The following is a 17,155-nucleotide window of genomic DNA, read 5'->3' on the forward strand; positions in this document are numbered from 1 at the left end:
GGCGGCTGAATCTAGCCATGAAGAAGGTGGTGCAAAAGGAGGTCACTAAATTACTAGAGGCTGGGATTATTTATCCTATTTCTGATAGCCCCTGGGTAAGCCTTGTCCAAGTTGTCCCCAAAAAGGGAGGCATGACAGTGGTTCATAATGAAAAGAATGAACTGGTTCCTACAAGAATAGTTACAGGTTGGCGTATGTGTATTGACTACAGAAGACTCAATACAGCCACCAGAAAGGATCATTTTCCTTTACCATTCATAGACCAGATGCTAGAAAGACTAGCAGGTCATGATTACTACTGCTTTTTGGATGGCTATTCAGGTTACAACCAGATTGCAGTAGATCCCCAGGATCAACAGAAAATAGCATTCACATGTCCATCTGGAGTATTTGCATACAGAAGGATGCCATTTGGCTTGTGCAATGCACCTGCAACCTTTTTAAAGGTGCATGCTCTCTATTTTCTCTGATATGGTGGAAAAATTTCTGGAAGTCTTCATGGATGACTTTTCAGTATTTGGAGACTCATTCAGCTCCTGTCTTGACCATCTAGCACTTGTTCTAAAGAGGTGCCAAGAGACTAACCTGGTTTTAAACTGGGAGAAATGTCATTTTATGGTGACTAAAGGAATTGTCCTTGGGCACAAAATTTTGAACAAGGGAATAGAGGTGGATCAAGCCAAGGTAGAGGTAATTGAAAAATTACCACCACCTACCAATGTTAAAGCAATCAAAAGCTTTCTGGGGCATGCAGGATTCTATAGGAGGTTTATAAAAGATTTTTCAAAAATTGCAAAACCTTTAAGTAATCTGCTAGCTGCAGACATGCCATTTATCTTTGATAAGGAGTGTCTGCAGGCGTTTGAGACTCTGAAAGCTAAGCTGGTCACAGCACCAGTCATCTCTGCACCAAACTGGACATTACCATTTGAATTAATGTGTGATGCCAGTGATCATGCCATTGGTGCAGTGTTGGGACAGAGGCATGACAAGCTTCTGCACGTCATTTATTATGCCAGCCGTGTTCTAAATGATGCGCAGAAGAACTACACAACCACAGAAAAGGAATTGCTTGCAGTGGTTTACACCATTGACAAGTTCAGATCCTATTTAGTAGGATTAAAAGTGATTGTGTACACAGACCATGCTGCTCTTAAATATCTACTCACAAAGCAGGATTCAAAACCCAGGCTCATAAGATGGGTGTTGCTTCTGCAAGAGTTTGATATAGAAATAAGAGATAGAAAAGGGACAGAGAACCAAGTAGCAGATCACCTGTCTCGAGTATAACTAGTAGAAGGGACGTCCCTCCCTCTTACTGAGATCTCTGAAACCTTTCCGGATGAGCAACTCTTTGCCATTCAGGAAGCACCATGGTTTGCAGAGCTTCATGATAGTGACTCTGACAAAAAGTTCATTGTTAATGGGCAAAGAGTCAAGAATTATCTTGAAGGCAATGTTGAGCAAGAATGCTCAAGACTGAGACTAGATTAAAAGCTCAGTAATAGTCCAACTAAAGACAATAAAGAAGCGCTTATTGGGAGGCAACCCGAATTTTTATTTAACTAATTTTATTTTTATTTTATTATTCTTTTATGTTTTCTTAAGTTCATGATCATATGGAGTCACAAAACAAAAAAAAATTAAAAACAAAATCAAAAAACAGCAAAAGAAATAGCACACCTTGGAGGAAGGGCTTACTAGCGTTTAAAGGCCAGTAAGGAACATCTGGCTGGCATTCAACACTAGAACAGAGCATGGATCTGGCGTTGAACGCCAGAAACATGCAGCACTCTGACGTTTAAACGCCAGGATTACACACTGAGGAAAGCTGGCGTTCAACGCCAGAAACATGCTACAGATGGGCGTTGAACGCCCAGAACAAGTATAAAGCTGGCGTTTAATGCCAAAAACAAGCATCAATCTGGCGTTAAACGCCAGGATTGCTTGCAGAGGGCATTTTACACGCCTCATTGGTGCAGGGATGTAAATCCTTGACACCTCAGGATCTGTAGACCCCACAGGATCATCTCAGGATCTGTGGACCCCACAGGATCCCTACCTACCCCAACTCACCTTCTCTCTTCTTCACCAATCACCTAAATCTCTCTTCCCCATCACCTCTTCACCATTCACATCCATCCATCCTTCCCACCCAAACCCACCCTACATGGCCAAAACACAAACACTCTCCTTCTTCCCCTTATCTTCTTCTTCTTCTTCTTCTATTCTTTCTTCTTTTACTTGAGGGCGAGCAATATTCTAAGTTTGGTGTGCTAAAAGCATAGCTCTTTTGTTTTTCCATAACCATTTATGATACCTAAGGCCAGAGAAACCTCAAGAAAGAGGAAAGGGAAGGCAATTGCTTCCACCTCTGAGTCATGGGAGATAGAGAAATTCATCTTAAAGGTCCATAGCTCAGTAGTAGAGCATTTGACTGCACATCAAGAGAGCATGAGGAATTCCCTCATCAAGAAATCCCTGAGATACCTCAGGGGATATATTTTCCTCCACACAACTATTGGGAGCAACTAAGGATAGGAGCACCAAAATCACTAGGGATCAAGCAACAGAAGAAAGGAAGAGACATAAAAGAGCTCAAAAAGCACCATTGATCCTTCAAAAAGGTGTCACCCTCACCAAGGTGGACTCATTCCTTAACTTCCTTGTTCTTATCTCTGTTTTTCAATTTTTATGCTTCATGTTTGTCTATGTTTGTGTCTTTATTACATGATCATTAGTGTTTAGTTACTATGTCTTAAGGCTATGAATAATTCCATGAATCCTTCACCTTTCTTAAATGAAAAATGTTTTAATACAAAAGAACAAGAAGTACACGAGTTTCAAATTCATCCTTGAAATTAGTTTAATTATATTAATGTGGTGACAATACTTTTTGTTTTCTGAATGAATACTTGAACAGTGCATAATTTTGATCTTGTTGTTTATGAATGTTAAAATTGTTGGCTCTTGAAAGAATGATGAAAAAGAGAAATGTTATTGATGATCTAAAAAAAATTGATTCTTGAAGCAAGAAAAAGCAGTGAAGAACAAAGCTTGCAAAAAAAAAATGGCGAAAAAAAAGAAAATAGAGAAAGAAAAATAAAAAGCAAGCAGAAAAAGCCAATAGCCTTTAAAACCAAAAGGCAAGGGTAAAAAGGATCCAAGGCTTTGAGCATCAATGGATAGGAGGGCCCAAGGAAATAAAATTCAGGCCTAAGCGGCTAAATCAAGCTGTCCCTAACCATGTGCTTGTGGCATGCAGGTCCAAGTGAAAAGCTTGAGACTGAGTGGTTAAAGTCGTGATCCAAAGCAAAAAGAGTGTGCTTAAGAACTCTGGACACCTCTAACTGGGGACTTTAGCAAAGCTGAGTAACAATCTGAAAAGGTTCACCCAGTCATGTGTCTGTGGCATTTATGTTTACGGTGGTAATACTGGAAAACAAAGTGCTTAGGGCCACGGCCAAGACTCATAAAAGTAGCTGTGTTCAAGAATTAACATACTTAACTAGGAGAATCAATAACACTATCTGAACTCTGAGTTCCTATGGATGCCAATCATTCTAAACTTCAAGGGATAAAGTGAGATGCCAAAACTGTTCAGAAGCAAAAAGCTACAAGTCCCACTCATCTAATTAGAACTAATATTCATTGATATTTTGGAATTTATATTATATTCTATTCTTTTTATCCTATTTGATTCTCAGTTGCTTGGGGACAAGCAACAATTTAAGTTTGGTGTTGTGATGAGCGGATAATTTATACGCTTTTTGGCATTGTTTTTAGGTAGTTTTTAGTATGTTTTAGTAAGTTTTTAGTATAATTTTATTATTTTTTAGGCAAAATTCATATTTCTAGACTTTACTATGAGTTTGTGTGTTTTTTTGTAATTTCAGGTATTTTCTGGCTGAAATTGAGGGAGCTGAGCAAAAATTTGATTTAGGTTGAAAAAGGACTGCTGATGCTGTTGGATTCTGACCTCCCTGCACTCGGAATGAATTTTTTGGAGCTACAGGAGTCCAATTGGCGCACTCTCAATTGGGTTAGAAAGTAGACATCCAGGGCTTTCCAGCAATATATAATAGTCCATACTTTGCGCGAAGATAGACGATGTAAACTTGTGTTCAACGCCAGTTCCATGTTGTAGTTTGGCGTTCAGCGCCAGAAACAGGTTGCAAGTTGGAGTTCAACGCCAGAAACAGGTTACAACCTGGCGTTCAACTCCAGAAACAGCCCAGGCACGTGAGAAGATTAAGTCTCAGTCCCAGCACACACCAAGTGGGCCTCAGAAGTGGATTTCTGCACTATCCATCTTAGTTTACTCATTTTCTGTAAACCTAGGTTACTAGTTTAGTATTTAAACAACTTTTAGAGACTTATTTTGTATCTCATGAAATTTTAAATCTGAATTTTATACTCTTTGACGGCATGAGTCTCTAAACCCCATTGTTGGGGGTGAGGAGCTCTGCAGCGTCTCGATGAATTAATGCAATTATTTTTGTTTCCCATTCAAACATGCTTGTTCCTATCTAAGATGTTCATTCGCGCCTCACTATGAAAAAGGTGATGATCCGTGACACTTATCACCTTTCTCAATCCATGAACGTGTGCCTGACAACCACCTCCGTTCTACATCAGATTGAATGAATATCTCTTAGATTCCTTAATCAGAATCTTCGTGGTATAAGCTAGAATTGATGGCGGCATTCATGAGAATCCGGAAAGTCTAAACCTTGTCTGTGGTATTCCGAGTAGGATTCTAGGATTGGATGACTATAACGAGCTTCAAACTCGCGAGTGTTGGGCGTGATGACAAATGCAAAAGAATCAATGGATTCTATTCCGACATGATCGAGAACCAACAGATGATTAGCCGTGCTGTGATAGAGCATTTGGACCATTTTCACTGAGAGGATGGGAAGTAGCCATTGACAACGGCGACACCCTACATACAGCTTGCCATGGAAGGAGCCTTGCGTGTGTGAAGAGGAGTACAAGAGAAAAGCTGAAATTCAGAAGACAAAGCATCTCCAAAACTCCAACATATTCTCCATAATTGCATAATAAGTATTTCGAATTTTCCAACATTATTTACTATTTTTATTCCAACTTTATATTACTTAATCCATGTCCTTTTGTTCATTTGCAAGTCAACTGATAATCATAATTGGTATCCTAACTAAGAATAATAAAATAACCATAGCTTGCTTCAAGCCAACAATCTCCGTGGGATTCGACCCTTACTCACGTAAGGTATTACTTGGACGACCCAGTGCACTTGCTGGTTAGTTGTGCGAGATTGAGAAGAATTGTGATTTTCAATTTTGTGCACCACTAACTTCCATTTGAAATTACAAACCTTGCTACATCGCAGGCAAATAAAACATCTGGAGTCTGCCTTGTCTCTAGAGTCATCTTAGCGAGATTAAGGAATAGCTCTGCAAGTTCAACCTAGGATAACTTGCTTATTTTCTTAGGTTTTTCTATTACCAATGAAACATTAAAGATAAGAGCACAACAATGATAACTTACTTTATAACCAAGATGCTTATTAAGGAGAGCATAATAACGTTGAAACTCTTTTTCGGTAGGCACAAGTATTCCTTTCTTCCTGTGATCATCATACATCTGAAATAATTCAACCGAAGTTCTGTTCATCTGTTTAATATTGAAGTGAGCATCAAAGCCCTTAGAAAATCCTTCTCCTTTGTGTATTCACATAATTCATGCATTGCAATGATGTGAAATTTGATCTAAAACCACGAAAATTAACAGCCTTATGTGTTTTAAAATTTTAACCATCACTAGATATTATTCTTACAAACATCACCAGGCAGATGCATGTTCTTGATAAAAGGCATCAGAACCTTCAGAAAATTATTTTACCAACAAATAAATATGAAACTACTATACCTATAAGTGTAACACCCCAATTAGCCTAGGCTTTACCTCGCGTCGTTAAGCAAAGGTTAATCAAGGATTACGACAGTTCTAAGCTCATACATATGATATATAAAAGGAATAATATTATCTAGAATCCTAATGAAGGATATAGTTCAAAAACAGGATTTAAAAGCGCAAAACAAACTAACGAAGTGTCTAACTTAAAGCGCAAGGAACAGATGTGATATAAACAAAATAATAGTATAACAGAGTAATATCATAGGAAACTAGCCACGGCTCGTGGAGTTTAAGCTGACTAGCCAAATATACAAATAAGAGGAAACTGAAGTTTAAAATGGCTTATACAAGTTTTGTTCTCTCTCAAACACAAGCCTCTAGGCCAAAATAAAAATACAAAAGTGAGAGATATATATAAATAAACAAAATAAATCAAAGAGACTCAAAAGGTATTCGGATCCTCCGCTTCTATCACCAACCAAACAACTCACCAAGGTGGGTTGCGACCTGCATCTGAAAACAACAACAGAAATATGGTATGAGAATCAGAGGTTCTCAATATGGTAACAATGCCCAGTGATGTAGGATATAAGACCCCAGGATGCCAAAGGCGATCCTAGACTCCATATCCATCCCAAGAATTCCAGCTTAAAGCATACTAAACCAAATAAGCATAATATGTAAAACCTTAACAAAACTTAAGTTGTAGCACCATAAAAGGGTAATCTATCTTAAGGGATTCTACTCTAATCAAACACCGCTGTTCCACAGCCTTCACCAACCGATCCGCCATGTGATCCCATCGCCACCGCCTTCCGAACCTCCTCAATCCCAGTAAAAGCACAAGTATATACAATACAAGTAAAACACAAGTAGAAGCATATATAGCAAATAATACAAATAGCAATTAGACATGTTATACAGATAGGGAAAACAATATCAAGTCGGCAAAGCATACAAATAGGTAGAAAATGCATATGATGAATGCCTGCCCTACTGGCTATGATATCACATTGTCGGTTCAACTACCAACCCGACACATCTCCATGGAGATGTTGCCCTTCAGATTCATGGTGTGGGAACCCCCGAGATATAGTGCTCGGATCACTATCCAGGGTTTTGCTCCTGTACGCTCTAATGATCCGAAGGGATGCGAGCGGGATCTATTGCCACCGACCTCACATCTAAGCGCAAGCAGGACGAACCACCGCCCTTATGCCGCCGCCACTACCTCGATAGGCGGAATCCAACCTCGGCCCCTGCCGGGCGCATAACGTCTCATAATCTCAATGAAAAAGTAGTGCAGTGGTTTTCGAAAACATTTTTAGTACAAGATGGATCCATCACTTCATTCAGAGTCCTCGACTCTTTTCAATCCACTGCTCATTCACATTTCAGTTTTGAACTCAACAGTTCCTTAATCCTCATCTCATCCATCAACCATTCACAACATAATATTGGACCACTTTCAGTACGCGAGAAACCTAAGCCTCCGTTTGTCTAAATTTTCCAATTAATAGCGGCTAAAACCCTTAAATATTTTCCCATGTTTGATTATCCAAAAATATGCCCAAAAATCTTTAAAAGGTGTTATAGAAGCTTACAACCTCGTCGGGAAGGTGAAATAGTTGAAAACAAGGCAAAATTTGAGAAACAGCGCGTGTGCGTCCGCACAGGGGTGTGCGTGAACACGCCCAGAAAATTTTTTTAAAAGTGTGCGTATGCACAGGTGTCAAAACTTAAAGGGTCTGTTCACTCGTACAACCTGTGCCAGCGCCCCGAACAGACTGGCCTCCCCAACGTGTGCGTGCGCACAGGTCCATGCGTATGCACAGGTTGTAATTTTTTATTGGTGTGCGCGCGCACAAGCTGTGCCAGCGCCTCAAGCAAATTGCCTGCCTCTGCGTGTGCAGGCGCATAGGTCTATGTGTTCGCACAGGTCACACTTTTTGCAGAGTGTGCATGCACACAAGGCTGTGCGTGCGCACATAAAATTCTGTAACTTTGCAGAATTTCAAATTTTCAACATCAACTTTGAATGATCATAACTTCCTCTACAAAAACCCAATTTTCACAAACTTTATATTGATTTAAAGGATTTTCAAAGATCTTTAATTCTAAATAAATATCATTAATTTTTGAAAACTGTAGCAAAAGTTATGATCAGACGAAGTTCACCAAAAATCAACTTTTATCCAAAATCACAATTTCCTCAATTCCTTTATAAATCACAACCAAAACCAAACCAACCAAATCCAAACTCTACTTTTCATCAAAATCAACCCTCTATACCATATTACACCAAACTTACCACATTTTTTCTTCCTCTATCCTCATTCACAACATCACATCAATATATTACATATATCCAACCTTATTAACAATTTCCAACTACATTACCAATCAATCAACATCAATATCACATTTATCAACACAATTCACTCCTCAACTTCACAATCCTTCATCCTCATCATATCCGCATCAAGCATTACAATTAAACTCAACATTCATCAAATCATTAAAAATCATCACATACCATCATTCAACAACTTAACAACCATTCAAATCCAAACCTATCTTATGGGTCACTAGCCTAAGTGTCCATGAATATTATATACTACATAGAGAAAACCGAAACGATACCTTGACCGATTCCCTTTATGAACCAAATGAGCTTTCAACCAAAATTCAACCACCAATGTAACTCCAACAAGCACCAACAAGCTCCAAATTCACAATAATTAAGCTATATACATATAAATCCCCACAAAATCAACCTAGGGCTCAACATAAGTCAAAAGTTCACAAGAGTTCAAAGTCTCTTACGTTTCAACAGATTTGGATGTCAAAACCCAAAGCTAAGCAAGGATTAGAGTGAACCTAAACATCCAAAATCACAAAAACTCACTTAATCCAAAACCCTAGATACCCAAAATTTTGAAGAGAGATACTGGGAAGATTTTATGGTTACCTCTAGAGTTTCTTAGATGAGTTTTGTAGAGCTCTTCACAAGGAACACATAGCCGCAAATGGTGGGCGATCGGAGCTCCGTAGCTCAAGATATGAGCTTGAGAAGTTGGAAGTGAATAGTGACAATGGACCTTATATATGTTGGACTTAGGCTCAACTTGGGCCCGGTTCAACCTGTTAGCATTTTTAACCTGTTCGTCCCAACTTTGGGCCAAACCTTTAACACTAACACCCAGTTTTCCATTTCTAATATTTTTCTAAGGTTTTCGGCTGTTTTCACTATTTCTCACACAGTACCGGGCAGACTTAAACCGATTCAACTGCCAGTTCGTGATTTTTCACGGTTTTTCACAGAAAACACATTTTCTGACTCGGAAAGACCTACTGAGTCCAAAAATCATATTTAAATCCCCAAATTCTCATCCTAACTTTTCGGAATTAAATTTTGACATTTAAATAATTTTATTCGTGAAAATTCCGGTTCTTACAATAAGTATCCATAATATATATTTGTATTGAGCCTTAATCAATATAGCATATAAGGAACTTGCAGAAAAAATAGATATCATATCCACTTTAATAAGAGAAAAATTAGGTTTTATTATACTTTTATTAAAAATAAAAAATACCATCTATTCAAGCATAGAATAGCCCTTGATAGAAAATGTGATGCATTCTTTGGTCCATTCTAATTGCTGTCATCCTATTCCACAAAAAAATATATGCACTAAGAAACCTCTCAACATAGGGATGATCTAGCAGAGAAAGTAGATAATTAATTGTCTTCTGAAATATGGGCATTGGTTGAATCAAGCTTGCTTCCCTCTTTGCTATCCTAGTATACTGCTATGAAAAACATGATAAATGTTACTAATGAGAAGTGATAATAGTATTTATGAAAAAAGTAAAGTTTACTATTAGTAATATGACAATTGCCTTAACTGCAAGAAGTCTGTTGATTACATTTCAGTCCCCATCCATGCATTTATACTGGTCAAGATCTCCTTTTCTTTCACGCTCTCACCTTTCAGACTCTAAAATGCAGAAATATCAAGTATTTCTATGCAAAGATCAAGTTCATTATGCAATAATTTTGTTTAGACTTTAGACACACACACACACACACACACACACACACACATATATATATATATATATATATATAAGACAAGGAAGGGAATTAAATTTGTGTCATGCATACCTGCAGTACACGCAGTGTACACACTACCACACAAAACTTTACGCTTAAGTCATAAAGCTGAGGTGGTGAGGTATTACGACCTCTAAAATAAAGCTTAAAGAAAAATCGAAAAAATTAAAAGCACAATGTTCACGTAACAAAAACTTGCATATAAAGAAAAGGGTAAAGAGTATAAACACAGAGAGTAGTAGAATATCAAAGATACAAAATATCAAACTCTAGGCTCGACCTGCAAAGCCAAACTTGGCCGGAAAATATTATATACACATACAACCCAGTAATCCCAAAATGCATAAACATACACTTAGTTCTCCACCAAAAGCCTCTAAGAAGATCAGATTCATAACAGGGAGAATCATCTAGACAAATATACACATAACAATATATCAAAAGCCAACATCTCCACTTCGCTTGCAAAGTAAATCCAGACACCTAACAAGGTGCCTCTCGACCTGCATCTGAAAACGACAGCATATGTATGGAATGAGAGCCGGGGGTTCTCATCCTGATAATGGTGTCCACATATATAATATATAAGGTCTCGAGAAAGGTAGAGGCGATCTTAGAACTCCGACACTCAGATTTAAATCTTAAAATTATAATTTGAAACCATAATAGGGTAATTTATTTAGGGCGCTTAGGTTCTAATCCACTTTCTAACTTAACCCTTCACAAGTTCTCCCATTCATCCGATCCTCCAAAACTCTGGTGAAACTACCCTCGTCACTCCTTCGCCAGACAAGGGCCTCTCAATTGCACAAACAAACAATACAGGCAAAGAAAACACAAATAGAATACAGTTACAGCATGTAGTAAAACATATTGCAATTAGACATAGATAATCAAATAGGCAAACCTAAGTAATGCAAACTTAAACAGAACAAACAAATACATATGTTGTATGTCTGCCGTATGGACTATGAGTCTTATCTGTCGGTTATAAAGTCAAACCCGACATGTCCGGTAGTTAACCCTATACAGAACACCAAACACGGAGCAAGTGGAACAACGCCGCAACCCTTGCATCTTACCGCGTACCCAGAACAAGGGACAACCTCACCCTGCCTTTTACTTATGTTGGTGTTACAGTTCTCAACCTGGAGCAAGCGGCGACATAACTCAACCCTTGCATCTTACCCAGAGACTCAAACTCTCCCGGAGTAGGTGGATAACACCACTAAAATCGATTATTCACATTAAATAACGTGTTGAAGGGTGCTTTTGCTTAATTTATAACGGAAACTGCAGAGGAAGGAATGAAATGAAAATCCAGAATTCAAACCAATTGGCACATAAATCTCAAGAAAAAAAAGGTAAGAATGCATTTTAAATAACAAATAGTTAGAGTCAGACCCCGTGTTTTACGTGTGTGGAACAAAGGATTATAAATGTAGATAACAAATATAAAAATATTTTACTACTGTATTTAATATATAATGAAACTTTTGATCATTATATATACAAGCTAGGAGTAACTAACTAACTATTAACAGAAAGCTGAGTAACAAATTGCTATGCTAAAAGGGGAAATCACTAACTAACTGATTTAATTACATGAGTCACCAACTGCTAACTAATTAAGTAATCAAACGATAAACAAGAAAAGAAGTATTTTAACATCCTAGAGAAGAAAGTTCAATAAAAAGAAAACTAGGGAGTTTGACAGCAACCTTTCCCTTAAAAGTTGGATCCTAGGCAAAGAAAAGTGAGATCAGCCTCTAAAATATATATTTGCTAGTGTTTCCTTCCTTCAAAGATACCAATACACATAGCATAACAACTACATAGAAATAATGAAATACATACCTCACAACTACTTGGTGGTTTATATGGATTGTCAATACTAGTGAAAAAAAAAAACTGTAGAAAACCAAATAAATAATATGATCATATGATCTCATGTTTTGATATTTCATTTTTGAACCAAAATATTTCTTATAATAATCATGAATATAGAAGAATAAGATATATTCTAATTCCTTATTAAGATCTAACAGCAACAAAAGGCATGGGCACTTAGGTTGCTTGCAATTTCTTGCATTTATTTAGCATCCAAGATGATAAAGCCAGGGTACTCTGCCATTGATACTCAAATATATTCTAATTTAATTAATTTTTTTTGTTCTTGTGATGTTGAGAGAAATTGATATATTCATTGAAACTTGTGATGTTTTTATTATAAGCCCTTCTCATCAATGATGGTGGCATTATTTTTGAGACGCAAACAATGTAAAGAATGAAAGGACTCGTCTTGGGAGCATTAGAATGGAGAATGCGGTCAATTACCTCTTTCTCCTTCTTAACTTTCTTCATTACTTTAATATATGTCAAAGACCCAATGGAACAAGTTCTCAAGAAAAGAGTAGATGAAATTATATTCAAGTCACAATGAGGTATATATATAATAATGATCATATCATTACTAGAATATGGGAACCAAAATATGAGTTCATTTGATGATAGTTTAAATAATAATGAATAATAATGATTGCCTCTTATACTATGATAATGTAAAGATAAAGCTTTTGGAATTCAAACCATCTATAATGCTGCATCAACAGTCAACACTTCTTTGTGCTTCTCATGAGCTCTTTCTTTTTCAATTCCAAAGCTTCTTAGCAGCAATATCCAATTGTTCATATGTAAATAAAATACATCCCTCATCTTTTACCAACATTATAATAAAAATTCAAATAGCAAGTGATTTTCATGCAGAATGTTTACATGACTTAAGTGTAAAAAGAGATTCAAGTATATTAGGATTTTTCGTGGTTTTTACCATTGATCTAGATTATAAAATATATATGATGCATTTAAATTCACAAGACACATAAAAAGGGATTTGACACCTGAGAGACACAAGCAAATTTCTCATTTCTATGTTTTTACTTCTTCACTGAATACTAAAAATTGATTAAAAATTTTAAAATAGACTCAGACTTTGTATTTTGTCCTAGCTCAGTATAGTAACAACCATACTAATTCATATATCAAACACCGTGATTTACTAACTGTATGTAAAAGTAATTACAATTAAAGAATAAAACTGCTAGTTTATACATGCAGGTTTTCTTTGGTGTAAAACTCTATCATTATTAGGGACTATAAGAAATTAATATTTACCTTAAAGAAGCCCCACTCTTTACAAGCTATGTCCAATTTCAACAACCCCTTAGAATCTCAACAAGAGAAAAGTGAAAAATATTTATGATTGAACCCTGTCATTTTATTAAACACAACATAAGCATTTATTCACACAACAACAAGAATAGTTTTTTTTTAAATAAAAAAATCTAAATAATGTACTTCTTGTTCAATTTAACTATATTCGTATTAAAGAACTATAGAACAAAAGGGAGGCATTGAGGATTTTGGCAGAGAAGACGCAGAGGACAGAAAGGAGGAAGCGAAGGAGATCATTATTAGAGGATGTAAATCCTGCAAAATTAACGAATAATTAGTTAATAAATTAATTTTTAGTAAAAGAAATTAGAAATATAAATTTTATAGTAAAATAAGATAGAACAAATTAAAATAAGAATTTTGACACTAATTTCAAAGAATTTAGCCCAAAAGTAGATCAAACAGACCGAACCAGTTAAACCGAATCCAAACCGAGTCCATAGGCCCAACTAACCCATTAAATTAATGAGCATCAGCTCATTCTTCTTCTTCCTCATTGAGGAACCCGTGGAGCATGCAAGGAAATGGAAGGTAGAACTCCCTAACATAACTTCCACTTCAATCTCATATAACTTCTCGCTCCGAGCTCTGATCGTCGTGCCGTTTGCGACCACGCCACCGCAGCGTCAAGATCTATAAAGTCCAGTCAATAATTAGGTAAGAAACCACTTCTGTGTTCCAATTTCTTTGTTTCCAATTTCGAAATTTATGAGCAATTATGTTGAGAATTGTTTAATTCCGGTGTTTAGTCTCGAGTTAGCTTGAGGAGAACGTTCAATCTTACTTCTTTGGTGCTTGTGTAAGGTAAGAATCCTAGAACCCTAGCTAATTCATTAATTAAGTGTTTTGGGTATTGAATTTTGGGTAAATATTTGTGATAAATGTGTTAGGTGTATGTATATATGTGATATGAGGCAATTGGATATGTTGGAAGCTTAATTGGAAGCTTGGAGTTAGTGCTAGTTGCTGAATTTTGGTATTGAGGGCTTGTAATCTTGCCTAAGTGGGTTGTCTTGGGTTATACGAGGAAATTGACCAATGTATGGTTTAAATTTCTCGTGTTTAATATATAACGTCTTGTGAAAATTTAGGCTAGACAACTTAGGATAAGTTGAATTATAAGTGTTGAAATTTATTTGGTGGTTTAGTTGGCATTGCATGTTTGGTTTATTGAGAAATGATAAATTGTTGGTCTTATGGTATGATATATTTGATTTGGTGAGGAGGCTAATGACTAATAACTTTAATAGTGGTAAAGGAAATTGTTAATTATGGATAGGTTAAAGATTATGATTTTTATGCTATTATTGAAAATGTTAGAAGAAAATGCATGTAAGGTTGAGGTATGCTTGGTTTTGATAGAATTTGGGGTTATGATACCGAATTGAAAGGTTGTGGTGCTGTTTGTATGTTTAGAGTGTTAGTATTGAGTTGAGTTGGTGATAATAGAGGTTTATGGATTTTTATGAAAAATCATATTTTTGGCCAAACTTCGGCAAGCCATAACTCAGCTTCCGGATCCCCAATTCGTTTTAAATTTTTTTCATATAAAAATTGGGTCCGTGAAGTTTACGTCGTTCAAAGAACGGATGAAAAATATTTTGAAACGAAAAAATTATGCATGTCAGAAGTTCGGAGTGCAAAAAACTAAAGATTCTGCAGCATTCAGCATTTTTACTGTTCTGCATAGCTTGCGTACGTCACCACCCGAACGCGACGCGACCAAACTTGTTGGGTTGGGCATCTCGCGTATGCGAGCAAGGTGCTTGCGTACACGAGGAAGGAAAAATGTACGCCCACGCGTACACGTGACCTTTCAGTAATGCACTCCTACACGTTCGCGTGGCTCCTGTTTCAGCAAACAGGGACTTTGGTTATTTAAAGCTTAATTTTGAACTTCTAAACCTCTATTTTTACTCCCTAGTATCCTAAAAATAAATTCAATTATAGAAAGGGAGTTGAACATTGAGAGGATAATAACTTGTAAGTGAAGAAAGATTGTAAAGGGGTGATGTAAGTTGAAAAGTTTAAGGGAGATGTTGGTTTGTAAATAAATGTGATTGTGGCCCCGGGTAGTAGGCAGTGACGATGTCCACTTGCTCCGAGTATGAGATAGGGAAGAATAGTATGAAGAAATGAATTTAATTATGGAGTAATAAATGAATGTATGTTTGTGATATCTGGGTAGTAGCAAGGATGGTGGTTCGTCTCGCTTGCTCCAGGTTAATGTTTGAGATTTGATAACGATGATGCTTGATTTAAACTGAATGAATGTATGTTTGAGACCCTGGGCAGTAGCAAGGATGGTGGTGTGTCCCGCTTGTTCAAGGTCAGTGATTGTGACGCCTGGGCATTAACAAGGGTTGTGGTTCGTCCCACTTGCTCCAGGTTGAGCTTTTAAACACCCGCCTGGGTAGTAGCCATAGTAGTGGTTATTCCACTGACTCTAGATTAAGCGGGTAGTAGCAAGGGGGTTGTAGCTCAAACACACTTGCTCCACATGGGTGTTTCAGTCCATGGTTAGCTACCAGGACGTGTCGGGTTTGCTATATAACCGATAGATGATATCATCAGCCATAGGACAGGCATGCATCATATGTATATTATTTGAATTGCTTGCTTATGCATTAATTGGGATTGCCTAAGTGATTATAATATGCTATTTGTTATATTTGCTATCTGTATTACTTGTATTCTACCTGTGTTTGCCATTGTCTGCTTGTTTGTCTTTGTAATTTCACCAGAGTTGGAGGAATAGGGGAAAGGCGGAGAGATTTAAGGTTCTAGTTAAGTTTTAGTTAGGTTTAAGGAATTGTTTAAGTTTAGGAAGCCTTAGAGAACTACCCTGATTCATGGTTTCTGTTTTAGTTCTTTAAGTTTTATAATCAGAGTGTCGGCGTTCTAGGATTGCCTCTAGCATTCCCATACTGAGAACCCCCAGTCTTCATCCCATACGATATTTGTGTTTTTCATATGCAGGTTGAGAGGCAGCTCGTTAGGCGTCTGAAATTCTGCAGCGAAGTGGATTTTTGGGGCTCTATTTTGATGTATAGTTTATATATGATCATATGTATAGAACTCTCTTAATAACTTGTTTTATTTTGTACCTCTTAAATATTTATGGAGAACCAGGATTTATTATATATGTACCTCTTTAACTTGTTTTATTTTTACTTTCTATATATGTATATATATGTTTATGAACTCTAGTTTTTTTCGTATGCTAGTAATCTCTTTCCAGAGCATTGCGCTTTTAATTTTGTAATTTTGTTTTACCCATTCTTTAAGACTCCTAGTATACTATATTCTTTCGACTATTATACGTATTTATATTTTATTTTAGAGGTCGTAGCGCCTCATCACCTCTGTTTTACATCCTAGATGTAAAGCTCTATGTGGTAGGGTGTTACAGAGGAGATGTCACCGAAGGATACCGTCACTGGAGGAGACATCACAGGAGGAGATCACCGCTAGAGGAGATCCCATTGGAGGAGATGTCGCCGGTAGGGTTGGCAATGGGTAGGATAGGGTAGGTTTTAGACTCTACCCTAACCCTACCCGCGGGTTGAAAACTTTCCTAAAACTCTACCCTACCCTACTCGCGGGTTGAGAATCTCTCAACCCTAACCCTACCTGCAGAGACAAAAAATATTCAAATAAATATAAAATTTAACCATTCTAAATTTCATACATATTAATAAAATAGAAAACAAAAAACTAAGTTCAAATTAAAATTAAAAACAATAAAATCTTAAAGAAATCCAACATAAAATTATAAATAATATGGTCATCAACTTGCTCAGTGATTATTTCAAGGTTTTATAAGAAGAAGATTGTTAGTACAAGACTCACTTTCTTCACTACATACATAACTTTTACATATATATTATATAATATATT

The sequence above is a fragment of the Arachis hypogaea genome, chromosome 7, assembly GCF_003086295.3.
Source record: "Arachis hypogaea cultivar Tifrunner chromosome 7, arahy.Tifrunner.gnm2.J5K5, whole genome shotgun sequence".
NCBI lineage: Eukaryota > Viridiplantae > Streptophyta > Magnoliopsida > Fabales > Fabaceae > Arachis > Arachis hypogaea.